Genomic DNA, 14,222 nt, shown 5'->3' on the forward strand with positions numbered 1-14,222 from the left:
GGGAAATTAAGCAATGAACTTAATGGCCGTACTTGCAAGGAGTACTGGTTTTGAACGTGCTCCAATCACTGGGCGGGATTTAATCACAGATCGATATAACCTCATACACGGCAATATCATAGACACGTGTAATTGAATTACAGACCGATATGGGAACGTGTTCATTATTTCCCCCCGTAAAAGGTGATAATGATGTGAACCAGATGTAAGATAGGGGAGATAATTGCGATGTTTTTCACAAGTGCGCGACCTGGACATAAAATAGTTCGTATGCAATTACGATTTCAAGTGCGATAACAGTGTTATGATTTTAATTATCGACACTATAATCATTTATTCTCCTGTGTCGAAGGCCTGTGGTTGTTATGTTATTACGGAGGAATACGTGTTCTTTCCTTTTATTTTATTTATTAAAATCGTCTTCTTTCTTTTCTTTTCTATTTTTTTAAATATTACTCTCGCTTTTTTTCTCTTTTTTTTATGTCAAAACCTTTTGGTGATGACGACCGAAGAACATGTTAGTATTTTGATTGTGCGAACTTGTTTTTTGTTTTGAACAAAGTTTATATTTGCCCAACCAATGCGCTGTTCAACTTGTATAACTGGACCACACCGGTCAGCGAGTAGAATGTGACAGAATGTAGCTAGCGTGTCACAAAGAATGACGTCTTATATCTTGTATGACGTCATACGGAAACAGCCTTGCTAAGTTGACTATACTCGATTTACGTGCACAGACTATTCTGTAGGATTGCAGGATAAAAAAAATAACTGGTTATTTTCTTAAAATATCTGCTTTATCCTGCTCAGGTCGAATGGCAAATGCAGCAGAACCTCGCTACATTCGTCATTCTAACCTTCTTTTAAGACAATATCCAGCTATGCCCTATATACGTGTGTGTTGTGTGTGTAAATAAAATAAGAATCAAAATTAATGTTCGTGGGTTTTTTTTTTTGCTGTTCAGTATACTATGCCAAAGAAAATTACATATCAGTGAGAGTTGTACTTTATAATACCACCCCGCACCCTTAAAGTAAATTAGAAAAAACTGGGGGTTAAGATACTCGTTTCAGACAATGGATAGCGTTTATGACAACCCTAATTCCGCACAAAAATTGTCATGCTATTTTTAGTTGGACCCGACACATGTTTGAAGCACAATGATAGTTGTGATAGTGTTAAATTACAGGAATGTACTGGCCAGACGAAACAACATCTCATCACAACAAACAATCACGTTTATCACCAATGGTAGGACTGGTAGCCTTAACTGTGGGGTGAAAAGCAGGGTGCACCTCGAATTTGACCTACCCAAATACTATTTGGTGAATGGCCACCTGAAGGCAGCACACCACCATTTGTCGTGTCGTTATTTGTTGTAGCAGATTAATGTGGTTAGGTTTAGGATACAATTCCTCAAAAAATGCTACAACATTCTGATCTGCCTTGTGATATATTTATTTTATGGTTCCATGTAGGCTAGCCTCTGTTGTATTGCAATACCGCATTGGTTTCAACTTACTTGTTATGTGTAATACTGACTGATAACAACTGTGTAAGTGGTATAGTGACTTGCATAACAACAATACGAGGCGGTGCTTTGGCATAAGGGTGGCTAATTGAAAACTTTTGTGGTTTACCTTTGCCGATTTTTTACTTGTCAGTTGAGAGAACCTGCCGGCCCATTTTGTCGCCGGCACTTCCTAACATTAGCAGTTGTAACCGGTTCGGGGTGGTGTGGGTTACGTGGTAGCGTTGCCTTGACCAGATATATTTCTACGTGCAACTACTAGTTGATCAAAGGTTCCACACACCGATCGGCCAGATATTTATACAATAGATAAGCTTTGCATGTCAACAAACAATTATCTTTGTTGACATAAATAACGCAATACTAAAAAGAGCAAGATCAACAAATGATATAAATAACACTAGATTTATTCACATAAATACATTTGTATTCTTCTCTGTGCAACGTAAAGGTGCCCCAGACGAATTTATAATTAAACTAGACGGGAGATAATTCCTGGGGCGAAATCAAAAAGGGACGAATAGAAAGACGTGGTAAATCAGTAACACGAGTCTATCTCGCAATTAACACGGCGTCCAGATATATATTTGATGACTGTATTAATTACGTCTATTTCTGTTATAGCCAGAAATAGGTTAAACAAAATATATTTTATTGAAATTAATGTTAATTGAACATAATTTCCACGCCACGGGGGTTCTAAGCACAAAACGGGATTGTGTCGTTTACTATGGCGTGAGGGCGGTTCCAAATAGTTTTCAGTCAAATTAAAGTCTAATTATTTAAGATATTAATTTATGTAATCATTTTCAGTTAGATAATATTCCTATATGTCTTGTACAACTAATTTTCAACTTAGTAAGACTGATTTGTGTAGTTGTGATCTAAAATTAAATCAAGATTTGAAAACACATACCCGTCAATGCCGAAAACAGAACTCGTCTAGACGTCTGCTTCGACGGCTAGTTCAAAAAGTACAATATTATTTATTAATTTCCAACAGGATTACTTTTATTTTATAAAAGTAATCATTCTAAATAAAGGAAAGGTATTATTTTATTATTAATTTAATTTAACTTATAAAGGACAATACACACAACTGGTCACTTCCGGTTCGTTTACACACATAACCGGAGTTTGCCAATTGAGTGTTTACTTATTAACTTTTACAATAGTAATGATGAACGTTTTAGCCAGCATGTCTCACAATCCCCCTTTTATCTAAACTCGTCTCGAGTTTGCTTTACCATGTATGTGTAAAATTTAATTAAGTTAAAGTCTCTTTCTTGAGTATTGATAATAAAAGTCTGTGACACCAATTTCAAAACCTTCGAATCACACAGAAGATCCGATGGCACAATGGAAAGTTGGCAGTGAAGTGAAGCTGGCACTGAAGACTGTTATTTGTAGAATGGCTTGTCCCGATGGTTTCTAGTAGATAGGATTTTCTTGGCAGCATTTTCTTCAACGTAGTACATGAAATAAAAATAGCAAATGTTACCAATGAATTTGAATAAATTAACATTTTATAACCATTTTATTGCTCAGCCACCTTTATGTAATGACTCTGTAGTCGAGTCATGGCTTGTTGAAGTACAAGTCCAGCCTGCAGACCCTGTTTACAAAAGGTTTCCAACAGCTCTGGGTCAGACGGAATGTCTGCCCCAGTTGGCCAATTACACCTCTGTGTCAGGGGAGCAGGGGTTTTCTGTGACAACACCAAGTCCACGAGGGCAGGGATTGAGTGGGGTGGCTGGGATAATGGAGCTGGTGTTGATACTGAGGCTGGTATTGGGGCTGGAATAGGGGACACTACAATACCACCAAAGGTCAAACCTTTGGGGTTAATATAATTTCTATTCAGGGTTAATTCCCTTGGTGTATGTGCGACAACTTGAATGTATTCCATTTTTAACATATAATTCTTATTTTTAAAACTTTCTAAAGATCATAAATAATGTCTCTCCTTTACCCCTTTCTCTATTTGATTCCACAGCTATTAGTACACACTAATTATAGGACACGTCCCGCTAGTCTCTCAAAAGGTAACTTTTGCCACCAGGACGGTTACCAACAAGCAAATATTTGTTCTCGAGAGATGAAATAACCTTCACAACTGAAGTCAAGTGGTAAAAACCTATGAGCTCACTTGTTAACTATATGTCTTAACATATTTTCCATACAGTGCATATATTCTATTTTAATTTTAATCATAACAAATCAAATTTAAAACAATACCATGCCTTCACACAGGCATCATCCTATTATGAGTTAAAAATGTAATGGAACATTCTAAATGTCTATTTTAGGTGGGAGTTTTTCTATTTATTTATTTATTTATTTAATATATCCCCTCAAAATATTTCAGAGTAAATTTTAATTAGAAGGTTTTTTCCACCAAGTGGGTGGATTATCACCTTCATATGGCAACGACCTATCTACATGAACTATTTTTTATGGTTTCTCGTGGCTTTCTTGAATGCGGTAAGTCACATCATCCAAGCAATCTATAACAATCCATCCTTTTTGCCATCGGCTAGTAAATTTGGTACACGTACCAGGCTTTCTCTGCATTTTTGGTAGATGCAGCCATACTGGCTGACCTTGTTTTAACTTTAGAGTTTTCCATGTCAGTTTGAGATTGACTTCTCGACAAACTAGGATTTAGAGATTGTGGTGTACAATTAAGGTTTTCATAAATAGCTCTCCTAGATCTAGACCTCAAACTCGCCGCTGTTCCACTTGGTATGTCAGAAGCATTACCAAGGTTATCAACGAAGAGTGATGTGTCCGGTCTAGAATTCATAATTATTTTAACAATAATTCAAAACTGTAACTATCACAAAACAAATTATAACTACTGCACTAGCGAAAAATGTATGTTCTATTATGACAAAATACCTATATATAATCACAACTTCACAGCACGTGTGACTGGTTTCATTTACATATTATACATTTTTTTAAATGATTTAATTTGATCCCACCGCTGCCACCAAATCTGTAACCGGTTCGGGGTGGTGTGGGTTATGTGGTAGCGTTGCCTTGACCAGATATATTTCTACGTGCAACTACTAGTTGATCAAAGGCTCCACACACCGATCGGCCAGATATTTATACAATAGATAAGCTTTGCATGTCAACAAACAATTATATTTGTTGACATAAATAACGCAATACTAAAAAGAGCAAGATCAACAAATGATATAAATAACACTAGATTTATTCACATAAATACATTTGTATTCTTCTCTGTGCGACGTAAATGTGCCGAAGACGAATTTATAATTAAACTAGACGGGAGATAAGTCCTGGGGCGAAATCAAAAAGGGACGAATAGAAAGACGTGGTAAATCAGTAACACAAGTCTATCTCGCAATTAACACGGCGTCCAAATATATATTTTGATGACTGTATTAATTACGTCTATTTCTGTTATAGCCAGAAATAGGTTAAACAAAATATATTTTATTGAAATTAATGTTAATTGAACATAATTTCCACGCCACGGGGAGTTCTAAGCACAAAACGGGATTTTGTCGTTTACTATGGCGTGAGGGCGGTTCAAATTAAAGTCTAATTATTTAAGATATTAATTTATGTAATCATTTTCAGTTAGATAATATTCCTATATGTCTTGTACAACTAATTTTCAACTTAGTAAGACTGATTTGTGTAGTTGTGATCTAAAATTAAATCAAGATTTGAAAACACTTACATTCTCGGAACCGGCGTGACGTTACACGGCCTAGTTACCGATCATCCGGGTCTTTGGGGTGAAGCAACGCCTTAGTGATTACTGGTTTACATAGAATAAAGTTATCATATTAACTTTTTACATGCCTTACATATTGTCATTTATTTTCTGTAGCTAACACATAGTTGCAATACGTCTTATGTGTATTATAACAGCTTGGGTTGCCATATAAGAGAAACGAACAACGGGAATCTGAATATAATCTATATTTAGTACCGATGTGTTTCCGTGTACTTTGAAATGTCGAGGGGGACAGGGCAGGTTGGGCAGAATATAATTTTTGTTGATGCAATTTTCAGGTAATGCTAATTATTATAAATTTTAACAATTTTGAAATGATAAGATAATTATTAATATAATAATTATGATGTGGGCTACAAAATATATAATTTGTATTTATAATAAAATTTGTATGCATGATTAAGTTAATTATTTTTATGATTTAATAATTATTTTATTTCCAATTAACATGTAATAATTAAACAATGGCAAAGTTGTTACTTTACAAGTTCAAAATTACAATAGTATTATTGTCATATCTTATTATATAGATGTATTGGCAACAGTATAATGTTCCACTGAATACATTCTTTTATTCTTAAAACAAAATACAGTTTCTTAAAATAATGAAATGTTTTTGTTTTTACAGATTGCAAAATTACCACATGATGTTGCCCTTCCTTACCGATTGAATGCAGGCAACAAAAAATGGCAATAATAAAATATAGCCATCTTCAGACCTAGACATCTAGGGGGAGCAATATCTCTCTCTACTTACCCATCACACCTGAGATTAGTTTCAAGGAGAATAATATATAGTTTCCTTTGGCATGTGAATTTATATACATGTAGTATCAATATGGTAATATTTTAAATTGCCCCCCATAAACTACATTAGGGAGAAAATGATCAGTTCCCTCAGTTATTTTCATGTCGAGGTCTACAACCTAATAAAACATAAGTGTTACCTCGTCAAACAAACATGCAAATCTTTTAATAATAGGCTTTAACCTGGTATATTTAGTAATAAAACACAAAAATTAAACTGAGTAAATAATGATTAATATATATATGTTTAATATTGGTGTTGTTTTATATCTAGTCACAATGGATATTGCAGATATTTTCTTGTTCAGTCTTGTGTTGTATTGGAATTGTTATTGCAGTTCAATTTAAGTAATACTTTTGTATCTACAAAACTAATTTTTAATAGTATACAGCTGGAGAAAGGAGGCAAATATCATGGTTGTTAATAAACTGATCTATATCGGTATGCCTTCTACTAGACTACACATATTTAACCTAAGTTGCTTTTAACCCGGGTTAAATTACCTCATGTAGATGCACTTATGTAGCATATTCAAGGAAAATATATGAATGAGATAGTTAAATGCTATATTCTCCATGTCACACAGTGTTTTCAAAATGGAAAACAAATATCAGATATGGCAGTTGACCATTCATTTTATTGCAGGTAATTTCTAAAGCAGATTACACACACAAACACACACACACACAAACACACACTGAACTGTAGAATACCATGAAACTACATATATATGTAAAAAGGTAAGTCCTCTAACTTGAACAAGTAAAATTTACAAATGTACCACAACCACCAAATTACATTGATCCACAATAGAATAGATTTTTATGTATTTTTAGATTGATGTATATGTACATGCGTAGTGTTTTCCCTAGCTTGTTTTAGCACGGTGCAGCACCATGCCTCAATAGTCTAGCACCATCTTGTCTTAATCGGCACCATGCTGCCCTGAGATTAAATAAGCCTTTTTCACTAATTAATTCTAAAATTGCCTTTATAAAACACCCAAAAAGGTATTATTAATTAATAAAATATGCCTTTTACATCTTTTGCCATTAATTTATTAAAGCAAGCACATAAATTACATTAATGTTTATTTCAATTAATTTTTGTGCATTTTTAATGAAAAAAAGTGCCCCAAAAATGGTGAAAATGCCCCAAAAGTGTTTGGTCTACCATGCCTTGACAAATTTCTAGGGAAATCACTAATATGTGTGAGTGTGTGTGTGTGTGTGTGTATATATATATATATATATATATATATATATATATTATATAGATATATATATACACACACATACATATATATATATATATATATATATATATATATATATATACACACACACACACATACACACACATTAGTGATTTCCCTAGAAATTTGGCATATATATACTGTAAATCATGAAATTAATGCGTCATGATATTATTGCGTCCGTACATGAGTGAACAAAAATGCGTATTTTTATTAATGCGTCGGGCAAAATTCCACATCACATTAAAAAAAACAAGTTGTGTTCTTATTATATTGTTTGGGCTTCATCTTTCATGTTAAAAGAAGTCCGTAGTTGTTTTGACAGCTACTACATAATCTGAAGCTAATGGCATGGTAGGTCGACTAGGAAGCCCTAATTACTTAAAGTAGTGTAATTAGTATAACTACACCTTATTGTTAAGGGTATGCCTCGCACTTTTGTGTGGTGATTGCTTCTAATTAATCCACCAGTAGGAATAAAAGGTAAACGGGTCGCTATTGCAGGGCACAATATTTCACGCTAACGCAGACATATTATTCTAACAAATGTTTTAGACTGATTTTATACACTTGATGCGCAGCACAGGAATAGACGTTAACAAATGCGATATATAGCAACAGTGACAACTTGCGACCAGTCTAACTTAAAATGGCATGTATAGAGTCGAGCCAAATGGTTTGAAGAAATATGCACGGATTGTTGGTTGCGGTTATATAATTTTCTACTGTTTCATTTTTAAAGGAATATATTTAGTAATAAAATTTGTTGATGATAATTTTACAAATGTTCAAAACAGTTTAAATGTATACAGTAATCCAGAAGTGTAAGAAAATTTGAAAAATACTCACATCGCAAAGTGAACTTTTTAAAAACAAAACATTTGGAACATCACTGTATTATATAACCGCTATGATATTCCAGGAAAGTGAAAATAGAATGGCAACATCGAAACGAAAGAAAGATTCTTGAAGTATTCACAAAACGACATTTAACAAAAATTGTTTTTGTATTTTGTTTCATCTTTATATTATAAAAGTTTTAATTTATTTAGAAGTATTATAGTAAAATCCTGCACATTTTTTGTATTGGGAATGAGACTAAACAAAATGCGTCAAGTTATTATTGCGTCGATGTCTTCGCCGCATTTTTCGCATTAATTACTTGCTCGCAGTATATATATACTGAAACAAAGGCACACACATTATTTACCCTCTGCACCAAAGTAAATACTAAACACGGAGGGGTGGGGGAGGACGACCTATATTTTCTTACTGCAGGCCTGCTACAGACACATTTGCAAAAAAAAAAAAAATAATAAAAGTTTAAACAAGAATTTAGGCCTATATTATAATTATTATATGTGTGTAATTTAGCAGTATAAACTTTATTTTAAAATTAAAACATAAATAAGATGTAGTAGCTGTGGTATTGCAAAATAAATACAAGTATAGATAATATCCAAGCAACTAAGATTAAAGGAAAAATAAAGACCACACAAATTTAATAATAAAGGAATATACTCTTTATTCAAGAACTGGATCAGTGGATGCATCGTTTTGTTTTGTTGGGGGGGGGGGGGGCGGTCATGGAAGACGATGGAATTGTGTATTTTATTTACAGTATAATGTGGGATTTTTATCACTGCTCATGCTTTAACCATTTTGTTTGCTAAATTAATCTCTGCTGGTGTCAACAAGCAACAACATTAAAGTCAACGTAGTCACATTCTGAGGGAAGCCATGGAATTCCATCAGGTTTGTCGTTTTAATGACCCTACCCACAAGCGGCGCCTAGTCTCTTCTTTTGGAAATTTGTAAAACGATATTTTGTTTAACATCATGTTATGGTTTATGCAGCCAACTGCACAACATGTGTTAGGCATCGTGACCGTTAACTGTTGTAAATGATCGACCAAAGTTGCCTCATTTCACTATCAAACCATACGTAACTAAGTAGAAGCGTCACGTGATAAACAATGGCGGCCAGGGGTCGAAGTACCCGTATGTTCGGTTCCGAGAATACCCGTCAATGCCGAAAACAGAACTCGTCTTGACGTCTGCTTCGACGGTTAGTTCAAAAAGTACAATATTATTTATTAATTTCCAACAGGATTACTTTTATTTTATAAAAGTAATCATTCTAAATAAAGGAAAGGTATTATTTTATTATTAATTTAATTTAACTTATAAAGGACAATACACACAACTGGTCACTTCCGGTTCGTTTACACACATAACCGGAGTTTGCCAATTGAGTGTTTACTTATTAACTTTTACAACAGACATGATGAACGTTTTAGCCAGCATGTCTCAGTAGTCATATGGCCATCTCGATAGTGTTGTATTTTTCACAGAATATATTCTCACATAGACATCATATCGAACTGCTTGGAGTAATTAATGGTCGTGTGGAACCTGAAGCCACTTTTTATAGTTATGAACTGCTAGGCACATCTGGCTGGATGCGTTTTCATTCAGCTGGGATTTGTTATTATGTAACGCTCGTGTTGTATTTCGATAGAAGTAAGCTCTTATTTCCAGGAAACATACAAACTATTCTGCGTAACTGATTTTCACTTAATTTACTTTATTTTCTTTAAACCGCGGCCATCATTCAACAAACGAAGGAAACAGTTACGGTTTGTTATAACAACACCACTGGAATACATTGATTAATTAATCATTGGCAACTGTATGTCAAACATTTTTAAAAAAAACCGCTATTTCTTCTATGAGCAGTCTAGCACTTTCACACAAGCAGACCTTTCAGAAACTGTAAAATTAATCAGAGGGAAAAGTATTTCATATCCATACTTTGAAAAAAATGAAATAATAAAAAGAAGCTTTATAAAACTTATACAGCCGAAAAAAGTACGGGGGTGGGAGTTCAAAATATCTTTGTAATTTACAAAAAAACATATTTGAAAAATAATATCTGAAGATCATACAAATATATATTTTTTTTAATTCTAATAATCCATTTAAAAATGTTTAGACCCTGAAAAAACTCCACACCGAACAATACATTAAAGTATAATGGTGAATTTAGTAATTATTTTTAAAAATATTTTAAAGCTTTTGGCATTGGCAGGCTAATTCCTACACAGACGATTTTTAAAGACAAATGCTTTATAACATTGTTAAGTGGTTGGTCGTTTATACATTTATTTGTAATTATCTGCAATTGTATAATAACATCTTTAGCCCTGCCTAATTAGTTTACATTCTAACAGTTATTCCTGACATTCCACATCACTATTTAAAATAACTACAGACTGCAATCTTTTAGTGTATTTAGAATGGAAGAACTGACAAAATCAAGAGGAATATACTGTTAAGGAATATAAATATAGTGGTTTGAAAGTTGCTCATGTCATGTTGGTGTTGGTGGCAGTACTCATGATGTGCGCCACCGGTGGGCCAAGTAAAATTAAATATCACAAACACTGATGAGGCAGGACATGCGCACCTTTTGACATTGATTCACCATTACCTGTAAGTTTTAACAGCCATATGTATTTCAATGAGCTCTGTCTTTTGACATTGATTCACGAGTACCTGTAAGTTTTAACAGCCATATGCATTTCAATGAGCTCTGTCTTTTGATATTGATTCACGAGTACCTGTACGTTTTAACAGCCATATGGATTTCAATGAGCTCTATCTTTTGACATTGATTCAAGAGTACCTGTAAGTTTTAACAGCCATATGTATTTCAATGAGCTCTGTCTTTTGACATTGATTCACGAGTACCAGTAAGTCTTTACAGCCATATGTATTCCGGTGAGCTCTGTCTTTTGACATTGATTCACGAGTACCTGTAAGTCTTTACAGCCGTATGTATTCCCACGAGCTCTGTCTTTTGACATTGATTCACAAGTACCTGTAAGTTTCAAGAGCAATATGTATTCTCATGAGCTCTGTCTTTTGACATTGATTCACAAGTACCTGTAAATTTCAACAGCCATATGTATTCCCATGAGCTCTGTCTTTTGACATTGATTTACGAGTACCTGCAAGTCTCTAAAGGCATATGTATTCTCATGAGCTCTGTCATTCGACATTGATTCACGAGTACCTGTAAGTTTCAACAGCCATATGTATTCCCATGAGCTATGTCTTTTGATATTGATTCACGAGTACCTGTAGGTTTCAACAGCCATATGTATTCCCATGAGCTCTGTCTTTTGACATTGATTCACGAGTACCTGTAAGTCTTTACAGCCATATGTATTCCCATCAGCTCTGTCTTTTGAAATTGATTCACGAGTACCTGTAAGTCTTTACAGCCGTATGTATTACGGTGAGCTCTGTCTTATGACATTGATTCACGAGTACCTGTAAGTCTTCACAGCCATATGTATTCCCGTGAGCTCTGTCGTTTGACATTGACTCACAAGTACCTGTAAGTCTTTACAGCCGTATGTATTCCCATGAGCTATGTCGTTTGACATTGATTCACGAGTACCTGAAGTCTTTACAGCCATATGTATTCCCATGAACTCTGTCGTTTCACATTGATTCACGAGTACCTGTAAGTTTCAACAGCCATATGTATTCCCATGAGCTCTCTCTTTTGACATTGATTCACGAGTACCTGTAAGTCTTTACAGCCATGTGTATTCCCATGAGCTCTGTCTTTTGGCATTGATTCACGAGTACCTGTAAGTTTCAACAGCCATATGTATTCCCATGAGCTCTGTCTTTTGACATTGATTCACGAGTACCTGTAAGTCTTTACAGCCATATGTATTCCCATCAGCTCTGTCTTTTGACATTGATTCACGAGTACTTGTAAGTCTTTACAGCCGTATGTATTACGGTGAGCTCTGTCTTATGACATTGATTCACGAGTACCTGTAAGTCTTCACAGCCATATGTATTCCCATGAGCTCTGTCGTTTGACATTGACTCACAAGTACCTGTAAGTCTTTACAGCCGTATGTATTCCCATGAGCTATGTCGTTTGACATTGATTCACGAGTACCTGAAGTCTTTACAGCCATATATATTCCCATGAACTCTATCGTTTGACATTGATTCACGAGTACCTGTAAGTTTCAACAGCCATATGTATTCCCATGAGCTCTCTCTTTTGACATTGATTCACGAGTACCTGTAAGTCTTTACAGCCATGTGTATTCCCATGAGCTCTGTCTTTTGACATTGATTCACGAGTACCTGCAATTTTCAACAGCCATATGTATTCCCATGAACTCTGTCGTTTGACATTGATTCACGAGTACCTGTAAGTTTCAACAGCCATATGTATTCCCATGAGCTTTGTCTTTTGACATAGATTCACGAGTACCTGTAAGTCTTTACAGCCATATGTATTCCCATGACCTCTGTCTTTCGACATTGATTCACGAGTACCTGTAAGTCTTTACAGCCATATATATTCCGGTGAGCTCTCTCTTTTGACATTGATTCACGAGTACCTGTAAGTCTTTACAGCCATATGTATTCCCATGAGCTCTGTCTTTTGACATTGATTCACGAGTACCTGTAAGTCTTTACAGCCATATGTATTCCCATGAGCTCTGTCTTTTGACATTGATTCACGAGTATCTGTAAGTCTTTACAGCCGTATGTATTCCCATGAGCTCTTTCTTTTGACATTGATTCACGAGTACCTGTACGTTTCAACAGCCATATATATTCCCATGAGCTCTGTCTTTTGACATTGATTCACGAGTACCTTTAAGTTTCAACAGCCATATGTATTCCCATGAGCTCTGTCTTTTGACATTGATTCACGAGTACCTGTAAGTCTTTACAGGCATATGTATTCCCATGAGCTCTGTCTTTTGACATTCATTCACGAGTACCTGTAAGTCTTTATAGCCATATGTATTCCCATGAGCTCTGTGTTTTGACATTGATTCACGAGTACCTGTACGTTTCAACAGCCATATATATATGTAAGAAGCGCTGAAGCTCAACCGATTGTTTTGTTTTTAATCGTGTTATATGAGCCCCCTCCTAGTGGTCAGTAGTGAAGACTCACTGTAGTTACCTGTATCAGGTAAATGTAGTCAAGCGTGCGCCATCAGATGTGTGACACTCGTCCCGTTCAACAATGTTACCGTAAAAGCACGACGATGTCATTACTTTGTTAGGTTCGCAAAGTTGTGACCATGATTAGATTGGGCGGAATTCTTGATATGACAGAGTATAATCTATCTCATTCAACCAGGTCCAGGGTAGACTGAACATGTACTTAGTTCACAGTAGTCATAGAAATAGAACGCTGGTCTCGGGTAGAGTCAACATGTACTTAGTTCACAGCAGTCAACAGGTACTTAGTTCACATCAGTCAACATGTACTTAGTTCACATCAGTCATAGAAATAGAACGCTGGTCTCGGGTAGAGTTAACATGTACTTAGTTCACATCAGTCAACATGTACTTAGTTCACATCAATCAACATGTACTTAGTTCACAGCAGTCATAGAAATAGAACGCTGGTCTCGGGTAGAGTCAACATGTACTTAGTTCACAGCAGTCAACATGTGCTTAGTTCACATCAGTCAACATGTACTTAGTTCACATCAGTCAACATGCACTTAGTTCACAGCAATCAACATGTACTTACTTCACAGCAGTCAACATGTACTTAGTTCACATCAGTCAACATGTACTTAGTTCACAGCACTCAACATGTACTTAGTTCACATCAGTCAACATGTACTTACTTCACAGCACTCAACATGTACTTAGTTCACAGCACTCAACATGTACTTACTTCACAGCAGTCAACATGCATTTAGTTCACATCAGTCACATGAATATAACGCTGGTCCAGGGTAGAGTGAACATGTACTTAGTTCACAGCACTCAACATGT

The sequence above is a fragment of the Gigantopelta aegis genome, chromosome 8, assembly GCF_016097555.1.
Source record: "Gigantopelta aegis isolate Gae_Host chromosome 8, Gae_host_genome, whole genome shotgun sequence".
In the NCBI taxonomy this organism is placed as follows: domain Eukaryota; kingdom Metazoa; phylum Mollusca; class Gastropoda; order Neomphalida; family Peltospiridae; genus Gigantopelta; species Gigantopelta aegis.